Source organism: Equus przewalskii, chromosome 25, assembly GCF_037783145.1.
Source record: "Equus przewalskii isolate Varuska chromosome 25, EquPr2, whole genome shotgun sequence".
Lineage (NCBI taxonomy): Eukaryota > Metazoa > Chordata > Mammalia > Perissodactyla > Equidae > Equus > Equus przewalskii.
This window is the reverse complement of record NC_091855.1, coordinates 35,616,824-35,643,702: the sequence shown is the minus strand read 5'-3', so window position 1 is coordinate 35,643,702 and position 26,879 is coordinate 35,616,824. Positions and strand designations below refer to the sequence as shown.

Below are 26,879 nucleotides of genomic sequence, written 5' to 3'. Positions count from 1 at the left end.
AGTGGTTTTGTTTTTTTCCAACCTATTGTACAACTAGCAAAGTGATGTCCATAAAATTACCACGCAGACAGGGCTTAAGATAAACTGCCAAGAAGCCACCGAAAGGCCAAGACCGTCAGAAAGGACTTTTCCTTCGAAGCGCAGTCTTCTCTTTGCGAATGATGCATTGTGCGCGATCAATCAGGATGCTGGCCGCCGAATGGAAACACGAACTGGTAGAACTGGTCCCCTAGTAACGTAGTTATTATAATTCCGTTCTGATACACTTCATGATTTGTCACAAGTCCCTGGAATAAGCAGGATGCTGCAACGAGCTTCTAACACGCAGCGCCCTGCCCCGCGCTCGCGGGCGTGGAGCCGGGATAATGCGCGCGCACTCGGCTCCAAATGCTCCCGGGTCCCGCGAACGCGCCTCCCCGGCGCGCGCGCCGCTGGCGGCCCACATGACCCCGGGCGCGGCGACGGCGGGGACGGGCGGGGCCTCGGGCCGGCGCCGCAGCGCCGCGCAGGCGCCCCAGGGCCGCGCCGAGCCGAGCCCCTCCTGCTCCCGCTAGGAGTCAAGATGGCGGCGTGGGGAACCTGGAGCAGCCCCGGAGCCTGAGCCACTGACAGGAGCGGAGAGGGCGGCGGCGGCGGCAGGAGGAGGATGGCCGGGGGTGCTGGCGCCGGCGCGGACGGCGGTGCTGGTGGCGGCGGCAGGGGCGACGGCCGCGGCCCCCGCGGCGGCAGCAGCAGCAGCGGCGGGAGGAGCCTCCGGGGTGAGTGTCCCTCGGTGTCTCCGAGGCTGGGAGCCGAGGCTGTGCCCGGCGCGGCGCGGGGCGTCCCGGTGAGGAACGGGCTGTGCCGGGGCGGGGGGCGCCGGGCTGGGGCCGGGCCGCCGGCGGGGAAGGGGCGGTCGCCCGTCGGGGGCTGAGGCGGCGGCGGGGGACCGGCCGGTCCCGGTGCGCTCCAGGGGCAGGCTGGGCTGGGCTGGGTGCCGCCGTCCCGGGGGCCGGGACGCGAGGTGTGGCGCTCGGGGCGGGGAGGGCGGCCCGGCCGGCTCCGGGCTCCGAGGGGCGGGACCCGGCGCTCCCAGGACGCCGGGAAAGCGCTCTCGAGAGTCGGGCGCGTGTTTACCCGGCTGCGGGGCTGCGACCGCCCCGGGGTGGGCGTGAGAGCGGCCGGCCGGAAGCGGGGAGGGACAGGCCTGGGGACGGCGGCTCGAGGGGAGAAGTTCGATTGTCCGCGTAAGTTACCGTTACGGGGTCGAACTGGAATTGCGTTTGACAGGTCGGAGGGGAGACAATACCGAGCGTTCGATAAGGGAGTTTGTGCTTGGGGTACTCGAATGGCAGAAAACGTGCATGTTTCAGAGCCTTTTCGTCTGCAGAGCTGTTTACTAGCCTTACCCCGAGGATGACTTTCTCACCGTGTTTTTGGAGAAGCTCTGGGGGTGTTGCTTCTGCTTTGAACTACAATAGCACCTCTTCACATACCAGCACAGATAATAAGTACTCTGGGTTAGGCCTCGTCTGCAGAAGCAGTCTGGGTTGTCTTTACCAGAGAACTGTTCCCTTTGCTAAAACATCTTATCGTAAGGTGGAAAGAGGCATTTTTACAGGATTACTTAGTTTTTTCAACTAGCAGAATCTTTTGTCTCTGAAGAGCATCCATTTCTTTTAGGCTGCTGAAATAAATTACTTTCTTCCGGAAATGTGGAAGAAAGATTTAAAATTGCAAGAGTCGTAGGTGTTAATGGCAGCTGTGATTACACTTGTCCTGGAATTCTGGGGTCAGAAAAACCTTTAGAGATCTGGTGTGACTTGTTTTAGAGCCGGGTAACTAGGCCCAGGGAGATGAGCGATTTACTATGGGTCCTACAGCTGGCCCGTGCTTGGACCCAAACTACGATCTAGGCCTGTACGTCCCATTTAGAGAGCTCTTTTCACTACACTCCTGAGCCTCTTATGCTTCACTGATTGCATTCTTCACCAATACCCATCCCCATCCCTAGGTCTTTTGCAGTAAGGTTGAAAGCAGAAATGGGAGAGCAAGCCTCATTGGGATTCTGACAGCTACTGTCAGTTCACTCAAGTTACTGACAACGTTTTCTTTCCCCCTAATTTAATAAAAACTGACACTTCATTTAGAATTTTCATAGGCCTGTGACTACATTTTCGCCCAATTATAGCATGGCTCATTCTTGCATGCATTCAGTAAAACCCGCAGGTCAACTACTATATTGTTCTGTGCCCCAACACCAGCGTTTAAATGAGTTCTTTGAATCAGACTCTAATTTTAGGATTTAAAACACCTGTGTTGTGATTGCCAGGTTATACCACCTGGTTTCCATGTATCTTCTTGAGTCACAGTGGTTTTCTATGTTGTGTGTCACAGGTTAACCTTTAGAAAAACAATACTGTCAGATGGTTCTGATTGCATATTCTAGTCAGTGAAACTCACACACCGAAGTTGTACCTTGTGTTCAATTACACGGGTGATTATTGAACATCTGCTTTGTGTTTTGCATTATACTAGGTGCTACAGGAGAAAAGAAGGAAGTGTAATATATAGACCTTGCCCTCAGGAAAGATAAGATGTACCCCTTTGAGTCTAGGAGACAATCTGGAAGGTTCTACCAGTACAAAGAATGCTGTAGGTGTGATGATATATGGAGATGAGTGAGGCCTCAGGAGTCGAAAGAACTTCCTGGAGCACTTGGGATTTGAGCTCACCTGTGAGGGTTTCGATTTACAGAGAGATTGGAGCAGTTACTTTGTGAGGTAAAAGCAAGAGTATAATGTGGAGATTAGCTTTAGGGGAGGGGCATAGAGGGAAAGTAGGGTGAGCCCACAGCTGAATTTCTTCGGGAGACTAAAAGGAAAACATCAGACAGTTGGAAGGATATCTTTCTCAAGAAGAGCTTGAGTTCTGGATTGAGGAGATTTGGATTTTTATCCTCTTGTGCAAGATATGGGGAGCCTTTGCGAGTCTGGAGGCCAGACATTAATGTGATAAACCAGCAAGATGAAGCCGTCACCGATCTGCAGGTTGAGTTAGAATGCGGGGAGAATGGAATGAACCAGGGACGGCAGTAGCTGTTGCGGTTACCTGGGTATGAAGATATGAGATCCTAGACTAGGATGGAGTCAGTCAGAAGGATGTATAGCAGATGTTATTTTTGGTTTTGTTTTTATTGTGGTAAAGTATATATAACATAAAATTTGCCATTTGAACCAGTTTTAAGCATGCAGTTCTGTGGCGTTCGGTACATTCACGTTGTTGTGCAGCCATCCTCAGCATCCATCTCTAGAATTCTTTTCATTCCCAACTTAAACTCTGTACCTATTAAACACTAACTCTCCATTTTTCTTTACCCCCAGCCCCTGGCAACCACCATTCTACTTTCTGTCTCTATGAATTTGCCTAGTCTAGGTACCTCATGTAAGTGGAATCAAGCAATATTTGTCCTTTTGTGACTAATTTATTTCATTTAGCATAATGTCCGTAAAGTTCATCCATGTTTGAGCATTTGTCAGAATTTCCTTCATTTCTAAGGCTGGATAATATTCCGTTATATGTTTATACTACGTTTTGTTCATCCATTTATCTGTCAGTGCATACTTGGTTTACTTCTACCTTTCAGCTATTGTGAAGAATGTGCTATGAACATGGGTTTACAAATATCTATTTGGGTCTGTGCTTTCATTTCTTTTGGGTATATATCCAGAAAATTTTACATTCCCACGAGCAGTACATGATATTCCACTCTCCACATCCTTGCCAACACTTGTTAATTTCTGTTATCTTGATAATAGCCATCCTAATGGGTGTGAAGTGGAATCTTATTGTGGTTTTGATTTGCATTTCTCTAATGATTAGTGATGTTCCTGTCTCTTCTGTTGCTTATCAGCCTTTTGTGTATCTTCTGTGGAGAAATATCTAAGTTCTTTGCACATTTTTTAATCAAGTTGTTTTTTTTTGTTGTTGAATTGTGGGAGTTCTTTATATGTTCTGGATATCAGTCTCTTATCAGATATATGATTTGCGAATATTTTCTGCCATTCCCTACATTGCCTTTTCACTCTCTTGAATGTCCTTTGATGCACAAAAGTTTTTCATTTTGATGAAGTCCAGCTTAACTAGTTTTTCTTTTGTTGCTTATGGTTTTGGTGTTATATCGAAGAAATCATTGCCAGATCCAACGTCGTGAAGCTTTCTCCCTGTACAACTCTTCTAAGAGTTTTTCCTCTTAAAAAACTCTTACACTTAGGTCTTTGCATGTGGATATCCACTTTTCCCAGCATCATTTGTTGAAAAGACTGTCTTCTTTCCATTGAGTGGTCTCGCCATCCTTATCGAAAATCACTTGATCATGTATGTGAGAGTTTATTTCTGAACCCTATCCTGTCTCTTCCATTGGTCTGTAAATCTCTCTTTACGCCAGTACCGCACTGTTTTGATTACTGTAGCTTTATAGTAAGTTTTGAAATCAGGAAGTATGAGACCTCCAACATTGTTCTTTTTCAAGATTGTTTTGGCTATTTGGGGTCCTTTGAGATTCCATGTGAATTTTAGGATGGATTTTTCTATTTCTGCAAAAAACGTCATTGGGATTTTTTTGAAAGCAATTGCATTCAATCTATAGCTTGTTTGGAAGAGTGTTGACGTGTTAATGTTCAGTCTTCTAGTCTGTGAACACTGATGTCTTTCCATTTATTTGTGTCTCTAATTTCTTCCCACAATGTTTTGTAGTTTTCAGTGTAAAAGTCTTTCATCTCCTTGGTTAAGTTTATTCCTAAGTGTTTTATTCTTTCTGATACTATTGTAAATGAGATTCATTTCTTAATCTCCTTTTTGGATTGTTCATTGTTAGTGTATAGAACACATTCATTTTTGTGTGTTGATTTTATATCCTGCAACTTTACTGAATTCATTTATTCGTTCTAACAGGGTTTTTTTTTTTTTTTTTTGTATGAGGAATCTTTAGAGTTTTCTACCTATAGGATAATGTTGTCTTCAAACAAAGATAGTTTTACTTTTTCTTTTTCAATTTGAATGCCTTTTATTTTTTTTTCTTGCTTAATTGCTCTGGATAGGACTTCCAGTACTATATTGAGAAGTGGTGAAAATGTACATCGTTGTCTTGTTCCTTATCTTAGAGGAAAAGCTTTCAGTTTTTGACCATTGAGTATGATGTTAGCTGTGGGTTTTTCATAAACGACCTTTATTACATTGATATAATTTCCTTATATTTCTGGTTTGTTGAGTGTTTTAGCAGGTATGTTTTAAGAGAAAAGCAGTTATGGGTGCTAAGATAGTGTACATTATGTTAAGATTGGAATAAATAGGAATCACTTTAATTCAATGCACAGAACATCTTTTAAATCACAGGATTCGAAAGAGTCCCCTTTTTTGAGCATTGTTGGAGTTTTTAGATATAGTTAGATATAGTTTTGATGTAATAGAACATTAGACTAGGAATCAAACCTCCATTCAGATTCTGACTACTTTTTATAGTTTTGTGTTCTTAAGTAAACCATTTAGCCTGTCTGAGGCTTAATTTTCCTCATCTGTAAAAAAGAAATATATATATATATAGATAGATATATGTATACACACACAAACACACGTACAGCAATGTGTTACATGGCAGCTTTGCCACCTTGTAAGTGTTTTTTATTCCATCCTTTCCCTCCCCGTTACCACTTCCTTACTAGCTTGGACTACTTATTGAACAGCCTACCCTCCAAGTCTCTGCCATTTGTTCTCACCCTCTCCTTCTCTGGCTGTTCTCCATATTGCTACCACACTTATGTTTCTAAAAAATCCAGTTGGAACATGTTACTTCCCTATTTTAAAAAACCTGTGTTAACTTCCCATTGTCTATAGGATAAAGTCCAAACTCATAAGAGTTTGTAGAATGTGTCCAACTTTAGATTTCCCATCACTCCAGCCATACCAAGCTGTTTCTTGTTCCTTGTGCTTTATTTTTCATGTGTTTATCCTTATTTATCCTTAGAATTCTCCTTATTCTTTGTCATCCAGGAAACTCTGAGAAGATGATTCATCTCCCACTCTAGGGGGAAATTTTGATTACTCCAAGTCAATCAGCTTAAGGCATTTCCCTATAAACTATTATTTGTCCTAGTCAGTTTGAAGGGAAGGAGTCATTCTGTTTCTGTGGGAGAGAATTTTTCCCCTATTGTATATGAACAAGAGAACATGTGCCCCAGTGGCCACTGGCAGCTGTCTTGTGACCACAGGGATGATAAAGCATGCCCTAAGGGCAGCAGAGCAGAGAGAGAATGAACCTAGGTCTATGATAACATCATTTTAGACACTGGGCCCGGGGCTTTCGCTACCACGGGATTTCTCCTCGTGTAGATAAATTCCTTATTGCTTAAGCCAATTCTTTGGAGTTATTTGCCATCAAAAATCTCCTGATTGATATAGTTGTCTTTATTCTTTAAGACCCAGTTTAAACGTTACCTTTACCAGTAGTCATAAACTTTCTGTCTTAGTACTTTGGACCTCTCTTCCAGACTTTCTGCACTGTATAATAACTTGCTTGTGTGTCTGACTCCTCTTCATAACTCTGTACTTTGAGCCAAAGCCTACAGGATGTAGCACAGTGTCTGGTACATTATAGATACTGTGTAATTGAGTTGTTAGGATGAAACTAACATGAAAAAGTGCTTTGTAAACAATTTTTAAATAAACATGAGATGTTACTGTCTTTAAACTAAAGTGAAACGGAAAAATCCATTATACCAGACATGCAGAGTGTTGTTTGCTTGCCCTTTATTATTTTCTAAAAATGTTCATTTAGATTAAAAGTTTGACAGTCTCCTCTGGCCACAGTCCCTTAAATTTTATAAAAAATCTTACCTACTAAAGCAAGATTCCTGGAAGGAGCAATAATGGATTGTATTGTTACTGCGCAATTTCCTTCCTTCTTTAGGGGGAGACTTGAATGCCAGAGTTAATTTCAAGTATAATATTTATCTTTTTTCCTATATTTTGAAATTAGATCTGTTTTATCTGAGATTTATGCTTTTATTAATCTGAGATTAATATGCTTCATAAGACCTAATAATCTTGTCTTCAGACTTTCCCAAAATATCTCTTGCTTGCTTGAGACTAGACATGAGAATTTTCTGGTAAGCAAAAAAGCTTTGTGGCAGAACTAAATGAGTTTATAGTGAATGTTAGTAATAGCTTATGACAGAGAAATCTCTTAATAGCCTTAATTAGGAAGTCATAGTTCTGTCACATGCTTCCACAATAAAGACTGACAAAGGAGGAAGAATGGGGAACAAGAGTTAAAATTCCCAACTCTGTATACTTCACCATTTGTTGGCTTCAGTCAAATAAATTAAACTTCAGCATAGTGATTTGTAGTTATTTTTAAAACAAGGAATAGAATATACATTAGAAATTGTAATATCACGTATCGGGATGATTATGAAAAGACAAATTTGTCACATTTGGTTATGATGAACAGTCTTCTTGTTTTGATATCTAGTTTGTTACCTTTGTGCTTTGGACCAAGTAACCTCTCTGTACCTTATTCCACATCTGTAAAATGAGTAGTGTCACCCTACTCAGGGATCTTCTTTGATTAATTAAGATAATCTATGTGAAAACACAATATGGTGTCCAGAATGATGCGGGATCGGTGAGCCGAGGAGTCGAAAGAAAGATTTCTTAGACTCTCAAGATCTGGCGGTAGTGCTCTTTTATTTAGAAAATAGTGTGGAATAGCATGGGGACAGGACCCATGGGCAGTCAGAGCTTCTGCTGCCGCCGCTTCTGCTGCCCCCGCTGGCATGGGGACAGAGCCCATGGGCAGGCAGAGCTGCTGCTGCTGCCCCCGCTGGCATGGGGACAGGACCCATGGGCAGGCAGAGCTGGTGCGTGGGGACAGGACCCACGGGCAGTCAGAGCTCCTGCTGCTGCCGCTTCTGCTGCCCCCGCTGGCATGGGGACAGAGCCCATGGGCAGGCAGAGCTGCTGCTGCTGCCCCCGCTGGCATGGGGACAGGACCCATGGGCAGGCAGAGCTGGTGCGTGGGGACAGGACCCACGGGCAGTCAGAGCTCCTGCTGCTGCCCCGAGTTGAGGGTTAGGGCTAATTTTATAAGGCATAGGTATATGATTCATCTCTTTACAAGACAAAGGAAAGAACATGAAAAAAAAAGTTAAAATGGTATCAGTGCGGGTGGGGTCTGGTCATTGGGTGATCCCATGACTTTTAGACAAGAATCAAATCGGATTAAGTAAAGGTTAGAAAGGTTAGACACCACCACCCTAAACCAGTTACATGAGATTGCCAGACAGCAACCAACTTAAGTTCTTGCCTCTGGCATTGACCAAGAGCCTCTAGAGATAAGACCATCCCCCCCCTTCCTGGCACAGAGAGGGAGGCATCTTCACAGATAGAGGTTTCCCTTAGAAATGTAAATGTTTCCCAACAAAGGGGCAAACAAATTCCATTCCTTGGAGCCTGAATCTCATCTGTAGTTTTAAAACTAACCAGCCTAAAAATCCTCATCATAAGCCATTTTAAAATTAAGCAGCCTAAAAATCCTCATCACAGAACGTAGGTGCTCAGACGTTTCTTTTTTCTCCGTGAACTTTTCAAAATTAAGTGAATGCGTTTAATGCCATTTGGATTTCAACTTTTGAGTATTTAAGCCAAGATCTCTCTTCTGTATGTATGCATTCTTTCTCTCTTGTGGGCTTTTTAATTCTTGAATAAGAAAAGGTCTGTCACTTAATTGAAGCATTAGTGTGTGTGTGTATATGTATATAGATATAGATATATATACACACACGCACACATATATTTCTTTTTTTTTTTTTTTTAATTAAACAGCAGTAAACAACTCTTTAGAATAAAGTTCAAACTCCTTATCATGGATCACATGGCTTTTGTTATCCAGCCTGGGCTCATATCTTACCACTGCCACAACCTGTTCCCACTGTGCTCTACGTACAGAGTTACTTTTATTTCCTCAGTGAACCAGGTTTTGTTCTCTCCTTGGGCCTTCACATAGTCAGTTCCCTCTGCTCTTTGGAGCATTATTTTGGCGTCCCAACCCCTCTCCCCATTACCTTCACCAGGAAAAGGAAAAGTTTACACCTTTTGTTGTCAGTCTTACATCTTCTGTCAGATATCACTCTCTCAACAACCGCCCCATAAGGTAGGCACTTTTATTATTATTATTATTATTATTATTATTTTTGCTGAGGAAGATTCACCCTGAGCTAAAATCTGTGCCACTCTTCCTGTATTTTGTATGTGGATCACCACCACAGCATGGCTGCTGACAAGTGATGTAGATCCACACCCAGGAACCGAAGTGACGTGCACCAAACTTAACCACTAGGCCATGGGCTGGCCCGTAGACATTTTTATTATTATCAGACACAGAGAAGATAAAAAATTTGCCCAAGATCACACAGTTTATAAATGGCAGAGCTAGACCCAGACCCAGGCAGTTTGGCTCCAGAGTTCTTCATCTCCACAAATCTATGCTGTTTCCACATAGTAATTGCCTCTTTCCCTGTTTGCCCCTAAGTACCTTAAAAGCCAAAGTTTTGTCTGTCTTGTTCATTGTTATATCCCTATGTGTGTGTGCACATAGTAGGTGCTCAGAAAATGTTTGCATGAATGAAAATTCTCTTATTTGAGAGCAGAGTGTTTTGATTAAGTCCCTCTCAGTGCTTCTTACGTGATACATATAACCACTGTTAACTCTTTTTAGCCTTTTATATCAGTTTCACTTTGCAACTTAAAAAAGTGGTGCTTTGTAGACTTATCACATGGTATCCCTATGAACTGTTAAACTATAGATCATTTGTAACTAGTTTCTAAATGGCACAATAGGAAATTTTATAAAATAAAATTACGCTAGTATATGGACTCAGATCATTTATATCTATTAACTTTTATTTTTTATTGAGTTAACGATAGGTTACAATCTTGTGAAATTTCAGTTGTACATTATTGTCTATCACTCGTGTTGTAGGTGTACCCCCTTCACCCTTTGTGCCCACCCCCCACCCCCCACCCCACCTTTCCCCTGGTAGCCACTAATCTGTTCTCTTTGTCTGCATTTTTAAATTCCTCACGAGAGGAGTTATACAGAGATGGTCCTTCTCTATCTGGCTTATTTCACTTAACATAATTCCCTCAAGGTCCATCTGCGTCTATTAACTTTTTAATGGATGTGAATTCTCTGGGTATAGGGAATTAAAAAAAAAAAAAAGTTTTAAAAAAATTCTAAAAGAATTTTAGACCTTGACTGTATCCCAAAAGATAGGTCCTTTATGTCTATCTAATAGCCACAGGGTAGCTAATGATTTAAGGCATGCACATTGTCTTCGTGTTTATGGGAGAAGTTGGAATGCCATTATATTTCAATAGACTTTTCAAATAAGTGACACCTTGAAGCTTCTTCCAGCATCATGCTCTAATCAGGGTCGCTAGATAGAGAACCAGAGAAGTCTTCCTCCTCCATAAATGTTCTCACTTTACCAAAGACCGTTTCTTTGGTTAATCTTTCTCTCTTTTGTATCCCTTATACTCTGCATACAGGGTTTCCCAACCTTGGCACTATTGACATTTTGAGCCAGATAATTCTTAGTTGTGAGGGACTATCCTGTGCCCTGTAAAATGTTTAGCCACATCCCCAACCTCTACCCATGAAATGCCAATAGTACCCTCCCCTATTCCTGGTTATGGCAACCAAAAATGTCTCCATGGGTTGCGAGATGTCCCCAAGGGGCCAGAATCACCCCAGTTGAAAACAACAGCGTTACTACATCATTTCTGTCCTCTTACTCATTTGCTGTTGTGGGGACCTGAAATTGGCCACCCCAAGATATGTTTCTTTGGCATCAGGATTATTTGAGGCTGATTGCTTTTGATAAACTGGGACAGGGAAGGAGGCTCTGAGGAATGGAACTTGCCCTTTGTTAGGTCACATTTACATTTGTAAGGTAAATCTCTATCTGTAAAAGGTGCCTCCCTCCCTGTACCAGAAAGAAGAAAGGAGATGACCTTCTCTCTAAAAACTCTTAATCAATACCAAAGGCAAGGACTTAAATCTGCATTTTATTGTGCTTCTCTGGTAACCTCCTCTAACTGACTTCCCTCCCCCTCCCAACTTTGGCGTTTCTTTAAGGATTAAGCATCTTTCTTTAGGTTAGGAGCTGATTGCTGTGCCCACCTGTGACCGCCCAGCTCCAGACAATCGACTTGCCTCCTGCTACGCCCTCTGAGACAGCAGACCGCTACCTGCTGTGTCCATCAAGGGCTGTGCCGACAGGGCAATCTTGTGACTATTGTGGGAGGGGCATTTCAATCACATGTGAAACACCCTGTTTGGGGGTATATAACCACTATGTGCACCCCACTTCTTCGGTGCTCTTTCTTACTTCGGGAAGAAAGCCCCTGGGCCATGGTTCCTCATAAAGCTTTGTTTAATTTTCTCTTGCTGTTCTGTCTCATGTGAATTTAATTCGTTCTCCGGCCAGACCAACCCACATTTGGGAAGAGGAAATGTCTTCCTCCCCTACACTGTAATATCTCCTCCTCTTTCATTCACACACCTTTCTAGACTTCCAGATCCCTCTCTACTACTGCTTTGCTTCCTGGCACCTTTTTGCAGCCTTTTTTTAAAAAAAGAGTTATAAAAGTAAAACTTTAAAAAGAGTTTTTAAAAGAGTTATAAAACATGTGCTCTCTCCAAATTTTCTCTATCGGCTTAGTTTCCTCTCTTGAATTCTGTGAGACTACATTCTTCTGATTTTCCTCTACCTCTCTGGCTGCTCCATTTTGGTCTCTTGTATCAGCTCTACCTAATTGGACAGTGGCATAATCTTTGCATTTTTCTTACTTTCTCTTATTTAAGTCCTGCCTTTCTTGCCTCGTTTCTTTATATGTTGTCTCTCACATGCCTGTTAATTCTTAAGCTGTTCTCTCTGTTGAAATGCTCTTACCTACATTTCTTATGTTTAAATTCTAACATCCTTCAAGGACCAGAGCAGATGTCATCTTTGCATGAAAGCCTTTCCTAATCACCCTCCTCCAACTTCCATGCCATGTTCATATTCTTTCTCTCTCTGTATCCACTTGCAGCTTTGTGTTATTTATTTACCACAACACCTCCTGCACTAGACAACTCATTTTTGTGTCCCTAACAGTATCTGGCTACGTTCCTTGCACATAGCTGGTATTCAGACAGTTGTTGAAGGAATGATGAGAAGGTAGCAGTAGGGTGGAAAGAATTTAGTAAAAACAGTGATAACCTGAGGGGTTACTTAAGGTAGGAGAAAAAGAGGAACAACGAAGAATATTTAAAATGGATCATAGAATTCTTTACATTCTCTCCTTTCATGGCTTCTGTGATATGGGCCTTTCCTGATTTTATTCTCCATTTCTAAGCACTTTATTTATTAAGGGCCCATTATGAGGTAGGCACTCTTCAAGGTACTTGGAATACATAGTGAAAAAGGACACAGTCCCAGTACTCTAGGAAATTAGTCTCTTTGAGGACATGGAAATCTTAATCACCCTCACAGAATGCTAAGTATTGAAATTGAGGTGTATCCAAAGCTTTCTGATAGCACAGAGGAAAGGATGACTTCTCAGTGTGAATTAAACTTCATTCAGATGCCACATCTCACATGCAGCCTATTCTGGTCACTACCCAGCCTAATTAGTGTTTTCCATGCTTGCCATTACTCAGTTCTCTTCCAGCTCCCAAGTCATCAGCATTTCCTGTGGCTCAGTACTTAGCCTTCCGTTCATTCTTCTATATCCTTTTCTTTAGGAAATGAATTTAGTTTCAAGGCCTCAGCCAACAACTTTCAAATCTGTACTAGCTGGCTACAACAAAAATTTTTTTTTAATTTTATTTTTCGTTTTTCTCCCGCCCGGTACATAGTTGTGTATTTTTAATTGTGGGTCCTTCCAGTTATGGCATGTGGCATGCCAGCTCAGCGTGGCCCGATGAGTGGTGCCATGTCTGTGCCCAGGATTTGAACCAGTGAAACCCCGGGCTGCCAAAGTGGAGCATGCAAACTTAACCACTCGGCCACAGGGCCAGCCCCCAAAACATTTTTTTATTGTGAAATAACATATGTACAAAGAAGTACATTAAACAAATTTAAGCTTAACTTAATTTTTTGGCAAATTATTTTAAAGCTGACACCACCCTGGTCATGAAATAGAACAGTGTAAGCATTCTAAAAGCTCCCCTCGTGCTTCTTTCCGATCACAACCACCTTCCTCCTCGGTTACACGTAGCCACTATTCTGATTTTTATGGCAGTTTCTTTGAAGATTTTTTTAAAATAGCTTTATACCTGAGTACTAACTATTTATTCCAAAATAATACCGTTTCATTTTGGGAGGCTGGAAGACAGAGATAGAGGGAAACATTTCACGATATCCCATTTTGTACCTGCATTGGGATCCCTAAGACCATCCCAGCTTCACTAGGAGGACTCACAGGGCTCAGCATATAGTCATACTCATGGCTATCATTATTACAGCACAGGATACAAAAAAGCATCAGCAAAGAAGAAAGGCTCATGACGTAAAGTCCAAAGGAAACCAGGCACAAGCTTCCAAGAGTCTTCTAGTGGAGTCACACAGGACACACTTAATTCCTCCAGCATTGACTTGTGACAACATGTGTGAAATGTTGTCTACTAGGGAAGCTCGTTAGAGACTCAGTGCCCAGGGTTTTTACTGGGGGGCTACCTACCCACTACCTAGCATGTACCAAAATTCCAGGCTCCCAGAAGGAAAGGAGAAATTCAGCATAAACCATATTGTTTGCACAGTTGAGGCACGGTGAACCATTCTTATCATAAGTTAAGGAACACTGGGAACACCCAAAATCCAAGTTCTTAGAGACCTTTCTAAGGATAGCAGTCCCAGGCATGCTGTGTTAACTTTTTTCTGGTTAATATCTTTTGATTTTTTAATTCAAAATTTAAATAAATAATTGGTTTCACATTGTGTTATTTTCTCTCAAAATGTGTCAACACCAGCCCCGTGCAAACCTTCTTCACTTCATACTTTGACTCCTACCATATGATTGAAAATGTGTTCCGTGGAACACAATACATGGCCTGTTATTGGTTTTTCTTAGAAAGATTTCCATGATTAGTCAAGTTAGGAGAGGCTGAATTAATCAGAGTTAAACGGGTGCTTTAACTGCAGGACTCTGAGCCTTTTTCAGTGAGGTGTATGACCTGGCTTCTACCTACCTGTCCTGCCTTGTCTCCCATTAATCCTCCTTACCCCACTTACTCTGCATCGACCACCTTGACTTTCTTGCTGTTCCTAGAATTTGCTAAACTGTTTACTCTGCCATAACTCCCCAACATCACATAACTGCCACCTCTGTTAATACATAATGTCAAACATTGTTGATGTATTATTTATATTTATGAATGTGTTTAAGTCAAGATCTCTCTTCTGTATGCTGTGTGTTCTTTATGTCTTGTGGGCATATTAATGTCAATAAATCAAATTACTCATTCTTTCTCATAGCAGCCCATGCTTTTCATGGCATTTATCCCAGTGTATAATTTTATTTTTGTTTAAGTGTCCGTTTCTCTCACTTGACTGTAAGCAGTGAGCACTAAGACTGTTTTGTTCACAATTATAACACCCAGCACTTAGCATAGGTCACATAGTTGGTACTCAAATACTTGTTTAGTGAAGAAGTCTACAAAACTGGGCTATATAATACGTAGTGTTTCCCAAATTAACCAGGATGGTTTTTTTCTTTTTTAAGGCTCATTTCAGTATATTTTGCAAGACGAGTGTTTTGTAAAATACATTTTTGGAAATACTGATATAATTTAATGTGTAAAATACCTGCAGAGTATGAACAGGAGATAGGATTTGTGGCTAGGAGTTTGTACTTATTCTGTATTCTTGATTGAACCTGTTAGGAAGATTAATTCGATGATGATATGCTAGGTGAATTCGACTGAAAGCAGAGAACAAGTTTGATTTTGTGACAGTTCAGGAAAGAGTTAATAAATAGTGGCTTGGTCTAAGTTTGCAGTGGGATTGGTGAGCCAGTTGATCTAGAGGAGAGGGATGAGGGAGAGATGCCTACCATTTTGACCCTGGATACCCAGAGTATCTTCAGTAAAAGACATTTGGATAGAGGGGACTAATTGAATTTCTTCTCCCTGAAAGCATCCTCCAGTTATCTGGAAAACATGCATCTCGTTTCTAAGCAACACCAGATAATTGAGTTGTCTTCATATTTAGGATTTAGTAAAATTTTTTAAATTAGCACATTGAATTACTTAATAATAGCTGTGCTGTAAACTCTGTAACCACCTAATGTCAACTTTCTGATCTGGTTGAAGAGTGTGTTTGCCTACATAGTCTAATTTGGAGATTACAGCACAAATTAAAAAAGCTTTTTCATAGTTATTCTAACCACTTACATATTTATATATATATAAATTTTTTTCTGATATAAAAGTTTACAGCAAGAACATGGAACCCAGAAGTTACAAGAGGAAAGAATTTAACCATTTATGACAAGAGCCATCATAGTTTTAAAAGGCTAATGTGAATATTCTCCCTAGATATTTTAACATTAATATAAAGTGCCAAAAATTAATAAAAAGAACTGCCAAATAGAAAAATGAGCAAAGAATATAAAGAAACATAGTAGAGGCCAATAAATATATTGAGATTCAGATTCACTTATAATTAAAAAACAAAGATTAAAATAGTGGTATCATCTTTTATCTATCAGATTGGCAAAGACTAATAATGACCAGAGTTTTCGCCATTCTCGTGCGGAGTTACTAGGAGTACGAATTGCAACTTTTCTGACAGTACATCTGCAAATTAGAAATATGGATACCCTTTAATCCAGTAATCCTACTTCTTGATATTTATTCTAATAGCATAATTTAGAGTGGTCAGTGTAAAAAGATTGCAGGACTGTTTATAATATTGAAAATTGGAAATGATCCTCAGTATGGATTTGGTAAAATAAATTATGGTATATCTACACAATACAGTTCTATTTAGGGATTTTTAAAAGAGAGAGTAAAATTTTCTATGTCGCTATGTTTCTATATCCCTGGTATATTATGATAATGTATAGAACTGTTTATAAAATATTCCTACTTAAAACTGTTTAAACTTAATTTATGTCAAAAATGCTAAAAAAGTAGAAATCAAATTGTTACTAGTTATCTTTGCAGGAAGGGAGGCAGATTTTAGGGAATTGCCTTTCTTTATACTCTGCTGTTTGGGTTTTTTTAATTTAAACAACAAACATGTTATTCTCATAAGTGAATGGGGAAAATAAAGATTCTAGGGTGGGTAGAGAAGAGAAGATTTAGCAAATACCTTACTCTTTGTATATTATGATCTGTTGTACAATCTTTAAAATTCTTTTGAGACTCAACAGTGTAAATCCCAACTTTTCAAGTTCTCTGGTAATAGAAGTCAAACATTTCTAGGGAGAGGAAGAAACAGACTGTTATGCTAAAAAATTACTTTTCTCTGAGTTTTTAATAAAGTAAATGTTTTAATTTTGTAAAATAGGAAAACTATTGGGGCATGGGATGTATGTTGTTTGACAGCAGTGCATGTGTACTGTCACCAAATAATGGTCTGTATTCTTTTTTTTTTCTTTTTGGTAAGGAAGATTGGCCCTCAGTTCACATCTGTTGCCAATCTTCCTCTTTTTGCTTGAGGAAGATTGTCACTGAGCTATCCTCTGTGCCCATCTTCCTCTATTTTGTATGTGGGACAGCACCACAGCATGGCTTGCTGAGCAGTGTGTAGGTCTACACTCAGGATCCAAACCCGTGAACCCTGGGCCACTGAAGCAGAGCACGAAAACTTAACCACTATGCCACTGGGCTGGCCCCTGTTTTGTATTCTTCATGCAAAAGAAAAGTGTGGATATGGAGAAGAAAAAGTTCATAATTTGGAGTCCTGCAGCTAATCAAATTTGGAAAGAGCCCTTAAAGTATTGTATTCAAACTAATTCGTATGCTTGATGTCTAGCGGTAAAACATTTGTAACATGGTTCACTATAACTTTTTGTTTTTGTTGACTGTTTACACTAAATGTTTGCCATTTCTATTCTTGGATAACATACTTAAATATTGATATATTAATTTTACGTTTTAATATACATCTGAATGCATAGTATTTAATCTTAAGCTTGAAAACTATAATAAAATGAGAAAATAGCTACATTTAAAAATTATTTCTAATAATTGAGTGTCTCTTTTTTTTTTTTTTGAGGAAGATTCACTCTGAGCTCAGATCTGCTGCCAATCTTCCTTTTTTTTTGCTTGAGGAAGATTAGCCCTGAGCTAACACCTGTGCCAGTCTTCCTCTGCTTTGTATGTGGGTTTCGTCGATAGCATGGCTTAACAAGTGGTGTAGGTCCACAGCTGGGATCCAAACCTGTGAACCTGGGCCACTGAAGCAGAGTGTGCTGGACTTAACCATTGCACCATGGGGCTGGCCCCTCGAGTGTCTCTTTTAATGATTCTTTCACTAGTTTGGGTTTTCTTATCCTATTTAGAATGATGAGCTACAAGATTTTCCTAGTGACTGTTCCTAGGTTGTTCATGACTCCTTAGAGGTTAAATTTTTTTTTTTTTTAAAGATTTTATTTTTTCCTTTTTCTCCCCAAAGCCCCCCGGTACATAGTTGTGTATTCTTCGTTGTGGGTTCTTCTAGTTGTGGCATGTGGGACGCTGCCTCAGCGTGGTCTGACGAGCAGTGCCATGTCCGCGCCCAGGATTCGAACTAACGGAACACTGGGCCGCCTGCAGCGGAGTGCGCGAACTTAACCACTCGGCCACGGGGCCAGCCCCTAGAGGTTAGCTTTTTTTAAATCATTTAAACAGCTAAGACATAACAAATTTCAGACCATGCTAAATATGCATTTATAAAGCAGATATTTTATTTAAGTATTTCATTAGTATTAGTATTCTTAGAACACCAGGAATATATAGTTTCATTTTAGTATCCAAAATTCAGATATTGGGGCCGGCCTGGTGGTGCAGCGGTTGAGTGTGCACGTTCCACTTTGGTGGCCAGGGTTTCGCCAGTTCGGATCCCAGGTGCCAACATGGCACCGCTTGGCACGCCGTGCTGTGGTAGGCGTCCCACATATAAAGTAGAGGAAGATGGGCGCGGATGTTAGCTCAGGGCCAGTCTTCCTCAGCATAAAGAGGAGGATTGGCAGCAGATGTTAGCTCAGGGCTAATCTTCCTCAAAAAAAAAAAAAATTCAGATATCTTCTGCCCCCAAATTAAATTATGTATCTCTGCATTGTAACCAGAGTTTGAAGAACCAAGCTCACCTCTTCATCTCTCTGGATTCTTTGCCTCCTTTTCTAGTTTTAAAATTCTAATGGTTACACCTAAAACAATGTTGCATGGCTTAGTGGGATGTGATGTACTTTTCTATTTTTTTCAGATTGCATTTTAATAGGAAAAAAAGTGAGCAGCCAAGGACTGACAGCTGTTTTGAATTATTATAGGTTATATTAGAAAAAGCCCACATGGCTTAATAAGATTCTCCTAAGCAAAATTCTGACAAGTAATCTCTATTTGCAGTAATACAGTGGAATTTTATAGAAAAATGCTAATTTAAAAGCTATCTTCATTTAACATGAATAAATATGTTTTCTGACTTGACTTTTTTTGGTGGTAGGGAAATACTATTCTTACACATAATCTTAAGCTACTAACTACAGGTCCACACTCTTACTTATAATTTGAAATTCCAAAAGTTCTGAAAACAGTTGTTTAGGGAGACTCATTTGATGGCAAACACTGATATGACCTAGATTCACTTAGCAACAAAACCTGACCTGAACTAACATGGCTTAGTCTAAATATTTAATATATTTTACTGTAAAATATTGTTTGATTATGAAGTACTATGCCAGATCTCACTGGGGGTATTTACTTAGTATACAGTAAATGTTCCGTATGCCATATTACTTTCTTTAAAAAAAACACGAAAGACAAGGCTGGCCCAGTGGAGTAGTAGTTAAGTTCACACGCTCTGCTTGGCAGCCTGGGGTTTGCCAATGGTTGCTAGAGGGGAAGGGGGTGGGGGCATGGGCGAAAGGGGTAAAGGGGCACATTTGTATGGCGACAGATAAAAGTTAGACTATTGGTGGTGAGCACAACGCAGTCTGTACAGAAACTGATATATAATAATGTACACCTGAAATTACACAATGTTATAAACCAATATGACCTCAATAAAACAACTGGAAAAAAATGCAGTGCCTAAAAATCAAAAGTGAAATAAAACTTATGAAGTGTATTTCCAGTTGGTGATATAATCATACAGAGTAAACTATTCCCAGTGACTTACATATACAGTAATTTGTAGGATATGTTGAGTTGGATGTATCCTAAGGGTAGAAAGAATTGCAGAAAAAGTAAAATGATTCTCATTTATCATATTGTTGATGGTAGTGTTGACATTTTAATTCTCGGCTGTTGTGTATTGTGGGATGAAGTAGATGAACAGTTATATAGGCAGCATTGAAAATAGGGTTTTGGCGTGTGAGAAGGGAGGAACAGATGAAAGATCAATGAGATTAAGTAAAAATCCTATAAACCTGAATTTGGATTGGCAGCATCGGTATAAAATGTAATATATTTGTGTGTGTATCTATATACATGTATATATAGATATGTGTGTATAAAATTGCCTAGTTCTGTACTAAAAACAGGCAACGAGCACCCCTAGCACCCAGATTGTGGCTTCTGAATACCATTTCCCAGTGAAAGAAATTAGGGCTTCTTTAAAGAGATGGCTGATTCTAGGTCTAAGGCAAGAAAAATACAGGATACCCCTGGAATAATATGTAACCCTGGAAAGCAAAGAAGCTATCGGAGACAAGTAGGGTTGTGTCATAAGGTCTCAGGAGCCAGTTTGAGTAAGCTTCCACTATGCAAATAGGGGACACTTTGAGGCTCAATAAGGATAACTATAAAGGATTGAAACCCGTCAAATACATTTAAATCCTTGAATACTAAATTTTTTTTTAAAACTCACTGAGCATCTTTAGAGGATACTGGGAAGTTAATTGTTTTTGAAAATTAGTAGGTAAAAGTAAAGAATCATTCATTTATTTTGCCTTTCTGTACAAACCGTATCAGAGAACTGAGTAGCTGATGGGTCTGTCTTTCAGAAGTATTCCAGCTAATGAATAAAGAAGGAATGATAGCATATCACCATGTTGCAATCCCTAATGAATTAATGGCTCTGGTTGGTGATCACTGATAATTGTTAATGTCACAGACTGAAAAGTAGACACTGCGTACCTTTTGTTGGAAGTACATCACTACCTGTGAAATGGTCTTGACAAAATAAACTTTAAAAATGCAAAAATAATCCTGAATCTGATCAAGTCCTTAGATCTATCAATTACAGTAAATACAGGGGTCAGAGGAACATATTAAAGTACACCATAGTGATGCATTTGGCAAAATCCAGACTATGGGAAATTACCAGATAACCTGATTTCTTCAACAGAAAAATTGCAAGATGGTAAAAGGATGGGGGAGAACTTGTTAAAGTAGATTTAAGAGACACAGTCATCTAGTCATAATGTGTAGACCTTATTTGGATCCTGATTCAAACAAACTAAGAAAAAATAAACCAGTTGGGGAAATGTGAACCCTGCCTGGGAAGTTCATATTAAGTAGTTATTGTTCGTTATTTCAGGTGTGATAATGGTACCGTAGTTGTTCTTTTACATCCTTTCTTTTAGAAATGCATAAGGAAGTATTCACGGATGAAATAATATGCTGCCTGGGATTTGCTTCAGAATAATCGAGAGAGATTGGGTAGAGAATGGATTGGAATGTGGTGATAGAAGATTGCCACAAATTAGTAATTGTTGAAACTTGTTTATGGGCAGAGACTTGTTTTACTGTTCTCTCTACTTTTGTGTATTTTTTTATTCCTCATTACAGAAGTTACAAACGTATCTCCTGCAAAGGAGGAAAAAACAAGTAATAGGATGGAGCAAAAATAGAGAAGCATAGTCAAGTTTTCAGTATTGGAATGCTGGGGGCTTGATATTTATGGAGTATAATCCACAATTCAGAAACTTTTTATTGTTCACTAATAATACTGAGCACTAGAGATTAATTTAAGATCTGGCCCTTAATCTTTGTTGAGTGATAAAGTGGAAACTTCAGCAGTTTAAGACTTGAGTAATAAAAACAGCAGTGTGGTGAAGATAGAGAAGCATAAGGAAGGCATGGCTGTTGTCTTGAGAAAGGTTGGTATAGGACTGAAGACTTTTTTTTTGTTGATGTCATAATAGTTTTTAACATTGTGAAATTTCAGTCATACATTATTATTTGTCAGTCACCATATAAATGTGCCCCTTCACACCTTGTGCCCACCCCAAAACCCCGTTCCTCTCTGGTAACCACTGATCTGTTCTCTTTGTCCATGTGTTAGTCTTCCACATATGAGTGAAATCATACGGTGTTTGTCTCTCTATCTGGCTTATTTCACTTAACATCAAGGTCCATCCATGTTGTTGCAAATGGGACGATTTTGTCTTTTTATGGCTGAGTAGTATTCCTTTGTGTGTGTGTGTGTGTGTGTGTGTGTGTGTGTGTATCTCTATTTCACATCTTCTTTATCCATTCATCACTTAATGGGTACTTGGGTTGCTTTCACGTCTTGGCTATTGTGAATAATGCTGCAGTGAACATAGGGGTCCATAAGTCTCTTTGAATTGGTGATTTCAAGTTCTTTGGGTAAATACCCAGTAGTGGGATAGCTGTATTGTATGATATTTCTGTTTTTAATTTTTGAGAAATCTCCATACTGTTTTCCATAGTGGCTGCACCAGTTTGCATTCCCACCAGCAGTGTATGAGGGTTCCCTTTTCTCCACATCTCTCCAACATTTGTTTTTTATCTTGGTAATTATAGCCTTTGTAACGGGTATAAGATGGTATCTTAGTGTAGCTTTGATTTGCGTTTCCCTGATGATTAGTGATGTTGAACATCTTTTCATGTGCCTATTGGCCATCAGTATATCTTCTTTGGAAAAATGTCTGTTCATATCCTCTGCCCATTTTTTGATCGGTTTGTTTTTTGTTGTTGTTGAGTTGTGTGAGTTCTTTATATATTTTGGAGATTAACCACTTGTTGGATATGTGATTTGCAAACATTCTCCTGATTGGTGGGTTGTCTTTTCGTTTTGTCCCTGCTTTCCTTTGCCTTCCGGAAGCTCCTTAGTCTGATGAAGTCCTGCTTGTTTATTTTTTCTTGTGTTTCCCTTATTCAAGTAGAAATGGTATTTGAAAAGATCCTTCTAAGACCGATGTCAAAGAGTGTACTGCCTATATTTTCTTCTAGTAGTTTTATGGTTTCAGGTTTTACCTTCAAGTCTTTGATCCATTTTGAGCTAATTTTTGTCTATGGCGAAAGATAATGCTCTACTTTCATTCTTTTGCATGTGGCTGTCCAGGTTTCCCAGCACGATTTCTTGAAGAAACTTTCCTTCTCCATTGTATGTTCTTAGCTGCTTTGTTGAAGATTTGCTGTCCGTAGATGTATGGTTTTATTTCTGGGCTTTCAGTTCTGTTCCATTGATCTGTGTGTCTGTTTTTGTACCAGTACCATGCTGTTTGGATTACTATAGCTTTGTAGTACATTTTGATGTCAGGGATTGTGGTGCCTCCAGCTTTGTTATTTTTTCTCAAGACTACTTTAGCTATTTAGGGTCTTTTGTTGCCCCATATGAATTTTAGGATTCTTTGTTCTATTTCTGTGAAGAATGTCGTTGGATTTCTGATTGAGATTGCTTTGAATCTATAGACTGCTTTTGGTAGTATGGACATTTTAACTGTATTTATTCTTTCAATCCCTGTGCCTGGATTATCTTTCCATTTCTTTATGTCCTCACCAGTTTCTTTCAATAAAGTCTTCCAGTTTTCATTGTATAGGTCTTCCACCTCCTAAATTTATTGGTCAAATTTATTCCTAGATATTGTATTCTTGAGTTCTCTTTCTGTTGATTCATTATTAGAGTATAAAAATGCAACTGATTTTTGTAAGTTGATTTTGTACACTGCAACTTTACTGTAGTTGTTGATAATTTCCAGTAGTTTTCCAGTGGATTCTTTAGGGTTTTCTATGTGTAAAATCATGTCATCTGCAGACAGCAATGGTTTCACTTCTTCATTGCCTGTTTGTATTCCTTTTATTCCTTTGTCTTGCCTAATTGCTCTTACCAAAACCTCCAGTACTATGTTGAATAAGAGTGGTGAGAGTGGGCACACTTGTCTTGTTCCTGTTCTGAGAGAGATGGCTTTCAGTTTTCCCCCACTGAGTATGATGTTGGCTGTGAGTCTATCATATATGGCCTTTTTATGTTGAGGTACTTTCCTTCTATTTTATTGAGAGTTTTTATCATAATTGGATGTTGGATCTTGTCAAGTGCTTTCTCTGCATCTGTTGAGATGATCATGTGATTTTTATTCCTCATTTTGTTAATGAGGTGTATCACATTGATTTGCAGATGTTGAACCATTCCCTGTGTCCCTGGTATAAATCCCACTTAATCATGATGTATGATCTTTTTAATGTATTGCTGTATTCGATTTACTAATGTTTTGTTGAGGATTTTTGCATCTGTGTTCATCAGCAATATTGACCTATAATTTTCCTTCTTTGTGTTGTCCTTGTCTGGATTTGGGATCAGGGTGATGTTGACCTCATAAAATGTGTTAGGAAGTATTCCGTCTTCTTCATCTTTTTGGAAGAGTTTGAGAAGGATGGGTATTAAATCTTATTTGAATGTTTGGTAGAATTCTCCAGAGAAGCCATCTGGTCCTGGACTCTTCTTTTTTGGGAGGTTTTTGATTACTGTTTCAATCTCTTTACTTGTGATTGATCTATTCAGATTCTCTCTTTCTTCTTGATTCAGTTTTGGGAGTGTATGAGTCTAAGAATTTATCTGTTTCTTCTAGATTGTCCAGTTTGTTGGCATATAGTTTTTCATAGTATTCTCTTATAATCCTTTGTATTTTTGTGATATCCATTGTAATTTCTCCTCTTTTGTTTCTAATTTTATTTTTTTTGAGCGTTCTTTTTTCCTTAGTGAGTCTGGTTAAGAGTTTGTCAATTTTATCTTCTCAAAAAAAACAGCTCTTTGTTTCATTGATCCTTTCCACTGTTTTGTTTGTTTGTTTCAGTTTCATTTCTTTCTGCTCTAATTTTTATTATTTCCTTCCTTCTGCTGACTTTGGGCTTTGTTTATTCTTCTTTTTCTACTTCTGTTAAGGGGTAGTTTAAAATTGCTTATTTGAGATTTTTCTTGTTTGTTAGGGTCGGTCTGTATTGCTATGAATTTCCCTCTTAGGACTGCTTTTGCTGCATCCCATATGAGTTGATGTGGTGTTTTCATTTTCATTTGTCTCCAGATATTTTTTTTATTTCTCCTTTAATTTCTTCACTGATCCATTGGTTGTTCAGTAGCATGTTTTTAGTCTCCACATTTTTATCACTTTCCCAGCTTTTTTCTTGTGGTTGATTTCTAGTTTCATAGCATTGTGGTCAGAAAAGATGCTTGATATGATTCAATTTTCTTAAATTTATTGAGGCTTGCCTTCTTTCCCAACATATGTCTAGCCTTGAGAATGTTCCATGTGCACTTGAGAAGAATGTGTGTTCTGCTGTTTTTTGATGGAATGTTCTGTATATATCTGTTAAGTCCATCCAGTCTGGTTTTTCATTTAAATCCATTATTTCTTTGTTGACTTTCTGTCTAGATGTTCTATTCATTGGTGTAAGTTAAGTTCACCTACTATTATTGTGTTGTTGTTAATATCTCCTTTTAGTTTGTTAATAGTTGCTAGAACTGAAGACTTTTGAGATACATTCTCTTTCAGAGGAGAAGGCACAAGATTCTGGATCAGAATGCCTGGGATGTAGTTTTGGCTTTGCCATTTTACTAACACATACAGTCACCCCTCCATATCTATGAGTTCCACATCCAGGGATTCAGCCAACAGTGGATGGAAAGATCTGGGGTGGTTGCCTCTGTACTAATCACGTACAAACCTTTTTCTTGTCATTATTCCCTAAACAATATAGTATAACAGCTGTTTACATAGCATTTACATTGTATTAGGTATTATAAGCAATCTAGAGATGATTTAAAGTATAAGGGAGGATGTGCAGTAGGTTATATGCAGATGCTACGCCATTTTATATAAGGAACTTGAGCATCCTGGATTTTGGTATCCGTGGGGGTCCCGGAACCAATCCCCCATGGATACCTAAGGACGACTGTATTTTACTTTGGATAAGTCACTTCACGTTTCTACCTTAACTGCTTCATTCAGAGACTAGAGAATGAAGCCTGACCTGTCTACATTGTAGACTTGATGTGAAAATAAAAAGACTTGGGGCCAGCCCTGTGGCTGAGTGGTTAAGTCTATGTGTTCCACCTCAGCAGCCCAGGGTTTCACTGGCTTGGATCCTGGGCATGGACATGGCACCACTCATCAGGCCATGCTGAGGCAGCATCCCACATAGCACAACCAGAGGCACTCACAACTAGAACTTACAACCATGTACTGGGGGGATGACAGAGGGGAGCTTTGGGGAGGAAAAGAAGAAGACTGGCAACAGATGTTAGCTCGGGTACCAATCTTTTTTTTTAAAAAAAAAAAAAAAGAATAAAATGACTTAATGTGTGCAGAAGCACTTTGTAAACTATATATCCCTGTTATAAGATACTCCCACTACAGTCATTTAAAAAATGTAAAAAAAAGGCAAGACATGTCATTGCTTTTCTGTCTGTTTCATTAGGGTTTTTATTTTACATTTACTATTTTTTTGTTATGATTAAATATATATATAACATAACATTTACCATTTTAACCAGTTTTAGGTGTACAGTTATATGGCTTTGAGTATACTGACATTGTTGTGTAACCATCACTACCATCCACCTCCAGAACTTTTTCATCTTCCCGAACTGAAACTGCTTATCCCTTAAACACTAACTCCCAGCCCCTAGTGGCCACTGTTCTACTTTCTGTCTCTGTGATTTTGACTACTCTAGGTACCTCATATAAGTAAAATCATATAATATTTGTCTTTCTGTGACTGGTTTATTTCACTTAACATGATGTCTTCAGGGTTTATCCATGTTGTAGCATGTATCAGAATTTCCTTTCTTTTTAAGGCTGAATGATGTTCCATTGTATGTGTATACCACATTTTGTTCATCCTTTTATCTGTCAATGGACACTTAGTTTGCTTCCACCTTTTGGCTATTGTGAATAATGTTGCTGTGAACATGGGTGTACAAATAACTATTCGAGTACCTGTTTTCATTTTTTGGGGTTATATAGCCAGAAGTGGAATTGCTGGTTCGTATGCTAATTCTGTGTTTAGCTTTTTGAGGAATCTGTGTGGTTTTTTGGTTCTTTTTTTTTAAGATTTTATTTTTCCTTTTTTTCCCCAAAGCCCCCCAGTACATAGTTGTATATTTTTAGTTGTGGGTCCTTCTAGTTGTGACACGTGGGACGCCACCTCAGCATGGCCTGATGAGCGATGCCATGCCCACACCCAGGATCCGAACCCGCGAAACCCTGGGCTGCTGAAGCAGAGAGCGTGAACTTAACCACTCGGCCATGGGCTGGCCCCTGTGTGGTTTTTTTTAATAATTACTTTATTGCTTATGTATTTTGAAACATCTCAACAGAGTCATATTTGAGGCTGAATGTACACTGTGATCCATGAGTCTTTTTTCCAGGAAATTTTTTTCCTCCCAAGTACTAGTGTAATTTTTAAATCA

At 39.5% G+C, this 26,879-nt stretch overlaps 1 protein-coding gene across 4 annotated transcripts in view; it reads left to right on the top strand.

Moving 5' to 3' along the window:
• The first annotated feature begins 621 nt into the window (after nt 1–621).
• The window catches only part of BTBD7 (BTB domain containing 7), an 88,673-nt gene continuing 62,415 nt past the window's right edge, over nt 622–26,879 (top strand). For 2 of the 4 annotated variants that reach the window (XR_011533107.1, XM_070594485.1), the window contains exon 1: nt 622–758. The gene's annotated coding sequence lies outside the window, so the exon portion shown is untranslated. Of the gene's footprint in view, nt 759–1,088; nt 1,227–26,879 lie in introns of those variants that run through there. The other 2 variants (XM_008530642.2, XR_011533108.1) reach the window with 2 other exon arrangements.